The sequence below is a fragment of the Chiloscyllium punctatum genome, chromosome 51 (assembly GCF_047496795.1).
Source record: "Chiloscyllium punctatum isolate Juve2018m chromosome 51, sChiPun1.3, whole genome shotgun sequence".
NCBI classification, from domain to species: Eukaryota; Metazoa; Chordata; class Chondrichthyes; order Orectolobiformes; family Hemiscylliidae; genus Chiloscyllium; species Chiloscyllium punctatum.
The window spans coordinates 44255463-44270943 of NC_092789.1; positions in this window are offsets into that span (position 1 = coordinate 44255463).

A 15481-nucleotide genomic window follows, 5' to 3' on the forward strand; every position below is an offset into this window, starting at 1 on the left:
CGAGTTTTCAACAAAAGATTTTGGTATCAGATCTTCAGCACACGCAGTTCTTAGTTTTATTTTAAATGTGAAGTGGTAATGAATGTTTTCGGAAAAATCTTAATTAACAGCTGCCTAAGATGGCACTCATCCACCACTCCGTTACGATGCAGCTGGCAAATGTCTTTAGACGGGAACATCGAATAAAGGAGATGTGGCAATCGCTGACATCAAAACGTTGCATGTAATCATGTTAACGAGGAATGTGTGAACATCGTGTACTATATTAGGAGGTAGGGAGTGTGCAGAATGCATTGGACTCTCTCCCCAATGACCTCCCCAGGCTGAAGTGATAAGGAGCTCAAAACAAAGATCGATGTCTAAACACACGACACGGGAGGCCTATTGAAAACCTTTCCAATACAGTAGAAAATAACAGCAATATGAGGCGCCATCTTGCCATTGCCACGATGAGCCCTCCCTGGACCTCACCAACACAGACACCACTGGTGCTGACAGATGCAGAATCTGGCAAACTGCGGTCACTATGAGCATTTAGAAACCAGCGGCTGGATCAGACAGATTCAATATGGATTTATGAAGGGGAAGTTATGCTTCACAAATCTGTTGATTTTGAGGAGAAATCAGGATGAGGCTGTTGATTTGGGCAATCAGCCATGGTCATGATGAATTATGCAGCGGGATCAAAAGGTCGAATAACTTCCTCCTGCTCTTGTCGTAGGTGCTTCAACATGATGGTTTCGGACTTCCATCGGTCATGTAGCCCTGGCTGAGGCCGTCAGGTGTTGTACGAACCAAACACGCCTCGACCACAGCCTCAAGGAATCTGCGTTCAGACTGTTTCGACAATGCAGAAGGCAGGGTCACCAGTCCGCGCTGCTGGGCCCATTTATCGCCACAGAGCTCTTCACTGAAAGTCAAATAAAAGGAAATATAAGATGATAAAAAGACTACGGGAGAAGAGAAAACTAAAGAAACGAAAATAAAAGCGGATTGAGCAGACGACCCAGTGCTCAAAAGCCCAAATCGAACTCAATGTTAAGCGGAAATCAGGGACAATGACCGGAAATATTTGGAAGCAGGAATACTCTATAACATTGCACGACCATATGAACTGATATTTGAACACTCAGCTGTCTGCACTTGCATGCCATCGACAGCAATATCATGTCTACTCTGTAGGAAAACTGACACCTGGACTCTCAGAATTGTGAAAACTCTGTATTTTCTACGTGATGCAATGTCTACAGTACTGCAATGTACACAGTGTGAGAAGCAGTGTCAACTGTTTTTCATCAAATTCTTACCATCAAGCAAAATAAATCCTTGACACTAATTTATAAATCACCCATAACCAATTCATTTATCTACCTCTAAGAGTAAATAAACTAACTGAACTATTAACAAACTGAATAAACCCTTTCTAATTGCAAAGTAATACCTAATAAAAGATTCCTAAAGAAACCTGAGAAGATTTGTTAGGTGTGCTGTTCCAATACAAACAGGTCCCACCTCTTTAAGAAAAACGAGAATTTAGTCTACCAAATTATAACATGCCTTCCGCGGTGGATTTTTTGCCTTCTCTGTTGATTCTACATCAGCATTATTCTCTACTTGTGTCGCTGTTCTCGTTGGTATTTCGATGGTGTTTCACCTCAGTCATAGAGAACCGTGAGGGATAGACATTTTCTGTAAGGAACTGACGACCATTAGTTCTGGACGATGGCAGCCAGCTCTGAGGCCTTTGTCCAACTGCTCCCTTCTTTTTTATACAATTGGTGAGATATCAATAATTTTTAATATCGGATTGGTCCTGTGTTGTCAGAACCATCAGGCTTAAATTTATCGAATTCAGGAAACTATGTGCCTGGTTCAAATTGATTGCCTAAATTCAAAAGCCTGTCGTCTTGGTAAAATAAAACTGTTGATTGTCCTGCTGACTGTACGGCCTTTTGATACACATTTCAACTCGGGTGCTTTCTGTGTCCGTGCAAACTTTCAGGCTACTGCTCACCGATATCCATTCTAAATCTCTAACAACAGAAAATGCACATAATCTACAAAAGTGGACATTCAATGCTTTCATGCCAGCATTGTGCAAACATGAAATTCTAACTTTCTGCCTCACAATCCACAAGTTACCTTTTCAGTTTCACAACATTTGGACCGCATTTAATTGCAGCAGAGTACAGTCTGAACATTGAACACACAAGCTTACAAAGAGATGCTGGATCATTTCTAGACTTTACTGTGTGACAATGCAAAATTTGTTAAACTCTCAGACTAAATGGAGCCTTGTGGCCAGTGAAGTCCGTGTTAGTGGCGAATATTTAACAGAGAGATGAACTGTTCAAAATGGTCATTTACTGCTTCTCGTCACATCACTGACATGTAAGTATTTCTGTCAATTGTGCCATCCACCAGGCGTTTGAGCTGCTTTTCTGTTCGTGTTCTGAGTTTAGTCTGCACTTGATTCTCACGCATTGATTCTCCACAATAAAAGTTGAGTTACAGAGGGCTCATGTGGTTCAATGGAAGTGTTCTCTCTTTGTTTCAGGAGATCCAGATTCATCTTCGAAATGTCTTCATCATACCTAGGAAGCACGAATCCAACCTTAAAATAAGGGCAGTGTTTCCATCAAAATTAAGATTGAATGCTTTTTCATAGTTATAGATTCATAGCCTCCTGCTGCTCGGAGATAGCCCCTTTCACCCAAAATGATCAATGCCGACTAAAAGGGCACCCATACTAATCCCATTTCCCTGCACTTGGCTCATATCCTTCTAAACCTTTCCGATCCAGTGGATTTGTTCAAATGCATTTTGAATGTTGCTATTGTACTCGCCTGAACCAATTCTGCTAGCTTATAATTCCATTTGCCGACCAGCCTCTGCATAAAAAAATCTCTTCGTGTTCCCTTTTATTCAGTCCCATCTAATATTCAACTGATGCCCTCTTGTGCTTGATTCCCCAACACCGAGAAAAACTGTCCTTGTCTCTCCTGATCTAATCCAATCCAATGAGATCTCCCTCAGTCTCCCATGCTACGAAGAAAATGTTCTATCTTGTCCAACCTCTCCCGATAACTTTGAAAGTCGAGTCTTGGCAACACGCATGTAAACACATTCTGAACTCTTCCCAGTTTAATAACAAATGGTCTGTAGCACGCTGAGCACAACTGAGCACAGTACTCCAAGATACAACCTCGCCAACGTCCTGTACGACTGCAAAGCAACTTCTCAATTTCAGTACTCAACGTCCTGTATGATGAAGGCCAGTATGTGATAAGACGTTTCACTGGTCTGTCTACCTGTGACTCCACTTTCGGGGAACTGTGGGACTGAACTCCAAGGGCACTCCGTTCCAGCACCTGCCTTAAGGCCTTAACTTTCACCATGAAAAGCAAATCTTCATTTGAATTTACAAAATGCAAGGCCTCACTGTTATCCATACTAACCGCTCTTTGTTATTTCTCAGCCTGATTAGGGTCCTTCTGCAATTTATGATCATCCTTGGAACTGCCCATGATTCCGTCTACTTCATGTACTACATGTTTCTGTTAATGATGTCAAATTACCCAAAATGCCTTCTATAATCAATCTTTTGTACGTGAACTGTTATCTTCAAGGACCCATGCATATGTAAACCAAATGTTCGAGGTAGCGTTAGGATTCTAGTTACATTTGGTCTTCGTTAGTGAAATGCCATTATGATGAGCACAACGTGGATCCAATCCTCAACGTTGATCTGTGATTATTAACTACGGAATAGTTTCTCATTTGCTAAGAATAGTCTTCTTCTTCCAGTCATCGCATCTTGCAGCTGACAATCTTTACAGAGAAAGATGAAATCACTGGTTTTCCTGCTCATCGTCTTGGTGCTGGTCGAGCCCATTACTGTGGATGGAGAATCTGGAGATTTTTTTTGGTTTGTAAATACAATTATGTCAAAACGGATTTCATCACCATCAGCTCCACAATCGTGTGCTGCTTTGGAATTTAATTTTGACATCTATATTGCTTTCTTTCAAGCAGCCAAAATCCCATTCCTGCCAGTTCTGAACGAAAAGTTAACATCTCATTTTGAAGAACTGTTCAATTGAATTTACTAATTATCTGCCCTCAGAACTATGCAGCAAGAACTGTACTAAGCAGCCTGGTTTCCACGTTGAACAGGAAATACTTTCAAATCACTTTTTGACCTGCTACTCCCGATCTCTGCAATTTCCTTTAGTCAGGACAACACTTCTGGATCCCCATACTTTTCTAATTATGATAAACTGAGAGATCATTGTTTGGATTGTATTCAACTGCCTGAGCCCCGAGCTGTGGAATGCACTCCGTAGGAACACAGTTTATTCTCTAAAACATAACTTAAAATGAAAAATGATACTAAACTGTCTGGGAATCTGCTTGCATATGTCCTTGTTTATTTTATCTTTCTGTATGAAAGAAAACACTGTGCACAGAGTTGGTATACATATCCATTTATAAAGTCACACGGGAAACATTATGCTCAGTTCTGGTCCACATGTCTCCTGACAGCACATACTTTAAACACTTTGGTTAGGGAAGGCCTTGATCGTCTTTGGTAAGACGACATGAGAAATCTGTGAATCCGTCTTTTCTTATCCATTGGTTAGACAACACTGAGAGAACTATGCATAGCGCTGGACAGCATATAGCTCGACTAAGTCGCAGTAGGAGAACTGTGTTCATTTCTGGTCTCTGTATACCTTTCTTCATCCCCCAGGGAGCTCTGTACACCGTACTTGTCCCCATAAACCTTTAGTTAAACTTCACTTTGTCCGCTGTATATAGCGATAGTATCAAATCCGTTTGTAAGACCACACTGTACATAGTTGTCGGCCCCACGTCTCTCAGTTCGACGACATTTGTAGGACAGAACACACCCTTCTCTCAGTGTCACAATTGGAGTATATTGATACTTTTACTCTTTACCTTCCTTAATGAGACAGTACTGAGGGCACTGGGCACTGTGCTCCTCTTTACATCCCTTGGTGTGTTTACACTAGGAAGATTGTGCAGAGTTTTGCTGTCGACCTGCTTCGATTGGACCACACCAACAGCAATGGATACAGTTCTCCTCGCTTGACAACTTGGTTAAATGACAAACGGGGCGTTAATTCTCCTGGCGACGTCCTCATTGAACAGTTCCTTTTTGTCTTACAGACCGCATACCACCTTGTGAACTCAAAAATGGAATTTGTAGGGAATCCCGTTGTCTTCCGCATGAAATTCGACAAAGTGACGCTTGTCTCGCAGAGAACTACTGCTGCAAGTCAAACCTGATGTGAAGCAAAAAAAGAAATCGCATGTGACGGCCGTGTGAGGCGCCAGCTGATTTCTGTTGATCGACTGTGTGCTATTGTGTGCATCCAATGACACTTGACTTACTGTTTTCTGAATTGTATAAATAAAATTTGTTGCCTTGCCTGGTGTCTTTGCTGTAGTTTTTTTACACCATTTCATGGGGGCGTTGGGTGGGGGTGAGGGGAGGTCGTAAAAACAAGCAGACCTATTCCAACAGCACCATCCTCACAGAGTCATATCGTTCGACCGCAACCATTTGTCACCATTCCGAGGGAGGCCCTGTCATGTTGGAAGACTCGGTAAAGGAATTGCCATGGTGGTGTGCACCTACCACACTGTTTCAGCTGACCGTCTTGTCTTCTACAACATTAAACAACAGGAATAAACTGTTGGAAAGCAGCCAGAAATCCGAAATCATTCTGGCTTTCGGACTTTAATCAACGTCACCTTAAAAGACTTGACTTCCCCGATGCCTATTCAAATTGATTTAGGTTTGAGTGCCAACGTCTTTCCTGCAGTTCCTGGTGAGGGAAACCACAGAAAGGGAAATAATGTCCTTGGCTTCCGACTTTCGTATCTTCCTTCCTTGAATACATTGATCCACATAATCATTGGTAGTAATAAAGGCCATTCAGTCCTTAGTGAAGATGCAATGTTGCCTTCACATTGAGGACACATGTCTGTTGTTGGGTACAGTCCTTGAGCCAAATCGAGCAGAGCCTGCACCGATCAGTAAGTTCCAATCCGGGCATTCATGTAGCGCCGATGGAGTTTAACACAATCACAATTCCTTAAATAACGTTGCAGCATATTCCTCATGCATAGTCCTCTCAGCCCACACCTGACAGACCTGTGCAAATTCATCTTACCTGGACTTTGTGAAGGGATCGCCAAGGAGATGTGATGAATCTCTGCAGTTCATCATTAACATGGTAGAACATAGAACATAGAACATAGAACAATGCAGCACAGAACAGGCCCTTCGGCCCACGATGTTGTGCAGAACCTCTATCCTAGATTAAGCACCCATCTATGTACCTAGCCAAATGCCGCTTAAAGGTCGCCAATGATTCTGACAAATTGTTTTTTCAGACCTTCCGTGGTGTTGTGAACAGATGCTTTTGTATGTGGCTCCGAAACATTCACTCTAATTTCATGGAATCCTAACAGTGTGGAAACAGGCCATTGACCCAATGGACACAATCAGAGCCTCCGAAAACCATCCCATCTCGAACCATTCCTCTACCCTGCAGCACTACTCTTTCCCTGTGCAATAGACGTAAACTATGCGTTCCTGAAAACTATGGGCAATTTAGCATGGCCACTTCTCCTTGCCTGCATACCTTTGGACTGTGCGAGGAAACCAGAGAACTCGAAGAAAACGCACGCAGACACTGGGAGTTGTCTGTTTGCAGGTGCTGAAAGGCCTGCCGAGTTCCACTGGAGACTTTCCATTTTGGTAATCTCTGAGACAGAAGGCCCGGTTTCAATTTACAGTGATTGTAGCGGTATGTCCTAATATATTCAGCCGACGGAGGGTCCCTGTACAATGAATAGAGCAACGGCAGTCCCTCCTCCCACAATTCCGTGCTTCTGTGAATGGGTTCTATCTTTCAGCTTGTATGTCAGTCCAGAAGAGCAATGCGAAAGACACGGGGGGCCAGGCGACGAGCCAGTCTCAATTCCAAACGCTGAGAATAATGGGAATGGTACTCTGGATTCATGCTCCTCCTTCCCTCAAAGCCAGAGGGAGAGGCTTCATTGAGGCTGCAGGAGAGAATGGCAAATATTGTCACTCTCAAGTGTGAAGCTATATCCCCAAAGATATATGCAGGTCTGCATGTTTCACTTTTTGCTTTTCTGACCCCATTCACAATGCCCAGTCAAAGATGTTGGTTCCCAAAGAGAGCCATCAGTCACCTACTGACCAATTCCGAGACTCTAAGGGCAAGGAAATATGTCCGTTGCCCATCGTGATCAGAAACATACATTCCATGTGTGTTCAAACGGATCTCCCTGAAATTATGCATATCAAAATTAGCTTCTAAAACTCAATTTGTGTTGGGCTGTTAGAAGAAGGAAGGAGTTACGGGAAGAGGTTGTTCCATCAGATGTCACTTGCAGAGTCTGGATTTTGGAGCTCGACCATGTTTCTCAGAAGGAAACACACGAGGCAGTCTTCACCTTGGATTCAAGCTTCAAACGGATCTTTTTCTGATATTCGGTGTTTCTTTCGGTGGACACCTAATATTTGCACACAGAATGACATCAGTGGAACAGATTATGCCATCACGACCATATTTTCATCCATTTTTTGATCATATTTCCCTAAAGTCTATCATGAAGTTTTATGAGTTAATTCTCTCTGCTTGCTCATCTTTCAATGTCTCGCGACATCTCCCCCTCTTTTTCCCTGATAGCTTCAACTGCTCCAAACGTTTAAATTTTTCTTTTATTTTATTCACTACTGGATTTGGTATTTATCACCATACGCAACTGAAACTTCAGAATGTAGTGCCTTTTTGAAATATTATTTTTCATGTGTTGTATTCAAATTCCATAGTGCCGTTACAAAAGGAATTTCAAGATCTTGACCATGCCGGAACGGCAAAATATTTCAAAGTCAGGATTGTGAGTGTATTGGATTGGGGACATGCAGGGTGCAATGTTCACATATATCTACAGCCCTTGTTCTTCCAGGGGGAAGTGGTCATTGTTTTGGAAATTGCTGTCTGCGGATCTATGGAGACGTTAAGCAATGCGTTTTGTAGTTGGTAAACAATGGTGCTACTGTGCATTGAATGTGAGGGGACATCATGCCTGTGTACCGCAACATGAAATGTAAACTCTGTTTTCTCTTCACAGATGGCGCCAGACCTGCAGGGTTCTCCAGCAATTTCACTTTTTGTCTGTCCCTCACTCTTCTGAACATTTCTTATTCACATGGCCACCCAGAAGTCTTTTAATTGTTACACGATTATAAACCTGCACCACTTCCTCCGGCAGCTCATTTCAATCATTCACAATCTATGTGTGAAAGAATTGCCCCTTTGGACCTTTTTACATATTTCCCATCTCATGTTAAGCCTATGCCTTTTTGCTTGGACTCTCTATTCCAGAGAAAAAAGATTTGTCTATTTACTCTCTTCTTGTCCCTCATGATTTTATAGACCTCTTTAAGTTCATCACACAGCTCCTGACTCTGCAGGAAAAAATAACCCCAGCCTAACCAGCCTCTTCCTCTATCTCAACCTCAAAACCTTCAACTCGGGCAACATCCATGTAATATTTTCTGAACCGTTCCAAATTTCACAAGATCCTTCCTATAGCTCAGAGAACAGAATTGCACACAATATCCCAGAAGTGGTCTTATCAATGTCCTGCACAGACACGCCATGATCTACAACTCCACTCGTGAAAGCAATGACCAATAAAGGCAGGAATACCAAAATCAGCCTTCACTCAATTATGTATCTCCAACGCCAATGACCTACAAAACTGTTTACACAGTGCGACCGCTCACGGCAACTAGTTTGAACACGAAAAGCTGCCACACACAACAGAATGTTGGGAAGTGGAAGAGCTGTGCTCGCTTTGCTGCTGACGGGGCAAAGCCAGCAGTAAGAACGCTGTTACTGCATCAATAGGCGTGGGCCAATCCGTAAGAAATAAGATATTGTGTGGGCATCTGTAACTATTTATCACATAGTCAACTGAATGTTTAACAGTAATGCAGACTGCGTCTCAGTTCAAGCAGTGAAGAGTAATCAATTCACATGACTGTTCCAATCACATGACCACGGTTTGAACCCAATACGCACGAGCCTGTGGGACTATTCACTGGAGAATCATTTGAAATCTCGGAGAAAGTGTGTGCGTGCTCGACTCATTTGATAGCTCCTCCGAGGAACTCAGTGCAAACTAGGGAAACGATCTCTAGTGATCCTTGCAGCCTTCATCTGGATGTCGTGTTTATTTTTTCCTGATACATCTGCCAGTGCTCAATATTATGAAATATTGATTAGCACAGATGGTGTCCAATTAGCCTGTTACACCTGTACTGACATGAAGCAGGATCTTGATTGATCTGTGCATTCACACCATCAGAAAATTGTAATAACTGAATTGGAAAAAAAAACATTTTCAGAGGAAAAGCTACCAACTGGGCATCAACCATTTTGAAGAAAATAATGGCATTATCATTTTCAATGCAGTAGCCAAAACGACTGCCTGCCACTTATCGATCCTTATTTCCCTCTAACAGGCCATGCAGCATAAAAACAGACCTTTCGCTCAAGCTGGTCCATTTTGGTAAACATGTCCTCCTATGCGAACCCGATTTCCCAGCACTTCGCTCATATCCTCCTAAGATTTTCGTATTCAAGAATTTTCACAAATGCCTTTTAAATGTTGTTCATATACTTGCTTCAAGTACCTCGAAGTTACACCTAATTTCCATCACTGTGCAGGGTTCTATTCTCTTTGTCTCTAAGTTAGAACACACTGGAAGTAATGTACACTGCTCCAATAATAACAAACTTCTGTTAAACCATACCAGGAGCACCGTTGTATGGTGCACAGTTCTGATCTCCATTATGCTCAGTGTGATGCTGTTTTGGTGCCACAATGTATTGAACATTTTAATAATTGAGACCTCATTTACTTTTCGCAGTTAATGAGCTGGAACGTGAGTGTGAAGGAGGGATCTGCAGAGAAGAAGACTGTCATGCAAATGAGATTGCCTGGAGTAGGAGATGTTCCTTCAATGCCATCTGCTGTTTTATTATATGGCATAAAAACGGGGGGTTTCCGATTGTGAGACTCATCTGACTTCCGACTAATGCTCGCTGTCATTTCTATCAATCAGTTTCTGCTTTATTCTCAAAAGTTAACCATTCAATGACCATTGATGACTATTTGAACAATTGCATTAAGATTCCCAAAAGTACAGAAGTGGATTTTGAATGGCCAGGCCAGACTGCATACTTTAAAGATGTCTCCGTTTGTACGAGTGATTAAAATCCGAAAAGACACCCTGAGAGTTAAGAGAAGCCCTTTGGGAACAGAGACAAGGAGAAATTTCTTCAGTCAGAGATTGATGAATCTATGGAATTCACTGCCACAGACAGTTCTTGAAGTCAGGTCGTTGAGAACCTTTAAGACTGAGATAGATAGATTTTGATTATCATAGGATCAAACATTACGGGGTTAAGTGGAAAAATGAAAATGAGAAAGTTATTGTCCAGAATTAAATGGCGGAGTAAACTCCATGCAGTTATTTCCGAATCCAATTGGGTACATTCTGGAGAGATTCGACCTGTAAATAAATGCGGGTGCACCTGAACTGGAGGGACAATAATACCCTCTGCGTGAGGTTTCCTGGAGTTCTTTCGGAGGGTTGAAACTAGAGAGGTAGGGTGCTTGGAACAGATGGTGTGGTAGGTCGTGTAGTGCTAGACACATCCTGCAGAGGATTTCTGAGAAGGGGTTAGCACTTGATGGTGCAAAGGAGCAGTCATTGTAATGGGTTTAATTGTGGCTATTTTAATACAAGAATCAAGAATAAATGTGAGCAACTCAGAATGTAGATCAATACTTCGACCTGTTGTGTTGTGGTCATTACAGAGACTAGGATATCAAAAGGCAGGTGTGATATTGGATGAACCTGGGTTTAGACGTTTCAAACCAGAATGAACGTTTTCTGTAAAAGAGGTGGGGGAGTGGCATTGCTAAGCAGCGATTATATCACAGCTGCAGAAAGGAAGATCGTGGAGGAGGGTTTTTCTCCAGAGTCAGTCTAGTTGGAAGTCAGAAACAGCAAAAGAGCAGTCATTTTATTGGGAGTTTTCTGCAGTCACCCCATTAGCAACAGAGGCACGGAGGAAGACAATGGGAGTCAGATTTTGGAAAGATGCAGAAGTAGCAGGATTGTTATCGTGGGTGACTTTAACATCCTTAATATTGATTGGAATCTATTTATTTCAAACAGCTTGGATGGAGCAGTTTTTGTGGGGTGTGTTCAGAAAGCATTTCTGACTCAAATTGTGGATAGGTCGGCAAGAGGGGAGGCCACATTGGATTTGGTGTCTGGCAATGAAGCATACCAGGTTTTCAGGTCGCAAGTGGGAGTGCTTATCAGCGACAGTGATCACAACTCCCAGACGTTTACGTTTCTCGTGGAGAATGTAGGAAAAAAAGGTGTGAGAAGGAATGTAATTGGGGGGGGGGGGGGGGATCACAATTCTATCAGTCTGCAATTGAGGCTATTAAATGGGAATAGATATTCACAGGAAAATGCACGACCGAAACGTGAAGGTTACTTCGGAAGCTCCAGCTAATATTGCTGTATAGGTTTGTGCAATTGGGACAAGGAAGGGATGTTAGGTTGAAAGAACCTTGTGTGACAAGGATGATGGAACGTCTTGTCAGGAAGGAGAAGGAGGTTTACTTAAGGTTGAGCCAGCAATGATCAGATAGGGTTTCAGAAGTTTTCAAAGACCCGAAGAGTGAACTTAGGAGAGCTAGATGGGGCCAGAAAAAGGAATAGAGCCTAGTATTAAGGGGAACTCGAAAGCACTCCACACATATTTAAGGGACAAGAGGATGGCCACTGTGAGTTCGGGCTGATCAGGGCTTGTGGAGGGAACTTGCGCCTGCACTCAGAGGAAGTCATTTATAAATACCTTGATTCAGTATTCACAACAGATGGCGCCCTTGACGTTTCTGATGACAGCATGAAGTAGATTGATGTAATCGAGCCGTTGATGTTAGGAAGGAGGTGGTGTTGAATATTTTGAAAAATGCAAGAATACATAAAACCCTTTGGATAACAGAATGTACTCTAGGATATTTCAGGAAGCCATGCAAGAGTTTGCCACTGGCCATGATCTTTGCTTCATTACTGTGTACTGGTTTAGTGCCACATCGTTGGAGTGTTTCAGATGTTATTCCCTTTTTCAGGAAAGGATATTCATATGTTTCTGAGAATTACAGACTAGTGAATCTTACGTCGGGGATGGGCAAATATTTGTATAATTTTCTGAGAGACAGGATTTATGATTACTTAAAAATAGTAGTTTTATGAGACATCGTCTTTATACCTTTGTGAGTGACAGGTTATACTTCACAAATCTTATTGAATTCTTTGAGGATTTGACAACACATGTTAATAAAGGTCGAGCAGTCGGTGTGGTGAATATGAAATTTCACAAGGCGTTTGTTAAAGTTCTCCATTTTAGGCTTATTCAGGAAATCAGGAGGATAGGGATAAAGAGAAGCTGGATGCTCAAATATAGAATTGGATGGCACATAGAAAATGGAGAATGATAGTAAATGGAAAGTTTACAGCCGGGAGTTCGGTGACCAGTGGGGTTCCACGGTAAAAGTTCTAGGACCTCTGATCTTCGTGATTTTTATCAATGACTTTAGTGAGGAATTGAACGTGGGTTCATAAGTTTACCAATGATGTGAAGTTTGGTGGTGTTGTGGATAGTATGGAGGGCCTTTGTAGATTGCAGCGGGACATTGCAAGGATGGAGACATTAGCTGATAAGTAGTAGGTGAAGTTCAACCTGCAAAAGTGTGAAGTGATTCACTTTGGAAAGTCGAATGGTAACGCAACGTAGAATTCCTGGCAATGCGGAGGAACAGAGGGAACCATGTCCATAGATCCAACAAAGTTGCCATCCAAGTTGACAGTTTTGCTAAGGAGGTGCACGATATGTTCACGTTCTTTAGCATGGAGATTGAGTTTAACAGCTGCGCGGTTATGCTGCAGCTCTATAGACACCTGTAAGACCACTCTTGGGACATTGTCTGCAGTTTGATCGCCTCATTAAAAGAAAGATTGACAGAAACTGCGGAGAGGTCTTCCCAGGATACTGACTGGACTGGAGAGCATATGTTATGAAGGGAGGTTGAGGCAAGTAATGACGTTTCTCATTTGAGCGATGATTTATGAGAAGTGCCTTGATTTACTTGCACAGTATGTTGAGAATCATAGATAGAATCGATAAACAGATTTTTGCCCATAACTTTAATGTCTACCACGAGGGGGAAAAGCTAAGCTCATTGGAGGAATATTCAGAGAAGATGAGAGAGCTGGTTTGTTTACACAGGCAGTGGTGGGTGTGTGGAATATACTGTCAACATTGGTAATAAAATCAGATATGTTTTTAAGCTCTAGTCCATCGGTACGTTCGCTCAGTGGTTAGCACTTCTGCTACACAGCACCACTGACCTGGTTCGATACCATCCTCACTGGAATGTCTATGAGGAGTTTGCACGTTTTCCACTTTTCTGCGTGCTTAACCTCCTGGTGCTCTGGTTTCCTTTCAGAGCCTTAAATATGTGCATGTTAGGTGAATTGGCCATGTTAAATTTCCATTCGTGGTCAGAGATGTGTATGACAGGTATATTAGGCAGGAGAAATGTAGATTCATAGGTGTGGGGCAATAGGTTTGGGTGAGATATTCTTTAGATGACCAATGTGGTCCTGTTGGCCAAATGATGTGTTTCCACACAGTGGGGATTTTAATTCTATTAGTGCGATGAAAGGTATGCCAGTTTGCCTGATCTTAGCGTAAAATAAAAGGCTGGCACAACACTGAGGACCAAATGCCTTTACTGTTTTGTACTGTTCTATGTTCTTTATTTAGGCTTGCAATTTCACAGAATCTGGAACGTTCTTGGTACATGTAATCGAAGGTTCGGATGACTCACAGGGAAAGATAAGGTATATAAGAACCAACAATGTGCACAAGTTTACGTTGAAGTTAAATATGTGCTGGTACAAAATCACGGAATTCGCGCCCTCGGGTCATTGTGGGTAAACTGCAACGTATGGATCACTGCGAATCAAGAAGGCAGTTCACCACCACATCCTCACAGAGACAACTCGGGTTGGGCATTCAGTGTTTGCCCTCAATCAGAGATGTCCAAATTATCGTCTGAGAACGATGGTCAGGCAATGCTGGAAAGATGACCAAACCCACTTCTACACTAAAACAGTTCTGGAGGATTGGAACTCACACCCTCAAATGGTTAGCGATGCTAATTCAATTGTTATAATTAAATGTAAGATTGATCATTTTCATTGAGGCAGAGGAGTAAGGGATATGGTCCCAAGCCTTGCCTATGGAGTTGTCTTACAAATTAGACATGATCTTCCTGACAGCTGAACAGACTCAATGTGCCACATCGCCTATTCCTGTACCTACATACCTGTGAAAAATTGACTTCAATCCTCGACAGTTCACTCATTACTCAGTCCCTTAACCGTGCTCGCTTTATGATGTAAGCGTTAAGGAGATATTTCCAATTTTCCATTCCAGTTACTGTTAGTCTGAGTCAGTGATCTACACCTTATTTGAATGTAAAGTGCAGCCAGTCGCCATTGAATCAATAATTGATACCACCAGCGTAAGCTGTGAACCCATAAAGAGAGGACAAATGTTTCTTCTCTCACAACCACAACGATGATGTGGGCGAAACTGTTATTCCTACTTGGAACCCTGGTATTTATGGAAGCAACCACAATTGGTAAGTTTTACTTTTTGTCTTAGTTGCAGAGGTTTTTAGTCTCCGCTTTGGCAAACATGGGAAGCATGGCTTGGAACAGTAATTGCTTTGTTCTTTCGAAGTATGCTGCCATCTGTGTGTCTCATTTGTGTCCATTCCGTCAGCACTCACTGTTTTTGTTATCTTGGAAGAGAAAGAAATCCAATCAGTATAACACTGAGTGGAATTCCCATTGGGTTCAGAAATTCTTCGGGTGTTTTGTTTTTGTTTTTTTTACGTATTGACGACCAAGTAGCTATTCCCTGTCATCTCAGTCGTCACATCCACATGCTGCATCTAAACGACAGCCAGCTGTAGTATTGCAATGGAAATGTCGCAACTGCAAACCGGGACGGACTGGTTTCAGACCGTACCTACTCCAGATGCGTGTAACCACATCGCTGAACAGTGGGATTCGAAAACAGCTCCCACAGGTTTGTTCAAAAATACATTCATAGCTGTTCCGTGAGGTTGGTATGTAAAGGTCAGGATGTTTTGCTAAGACTGAACAAAACACTCGTAAAAGCACTGATGGAATACTATAAGTAACGGAGGGCATCTTATCTGAGGAAAGATAATAAGATCAGAA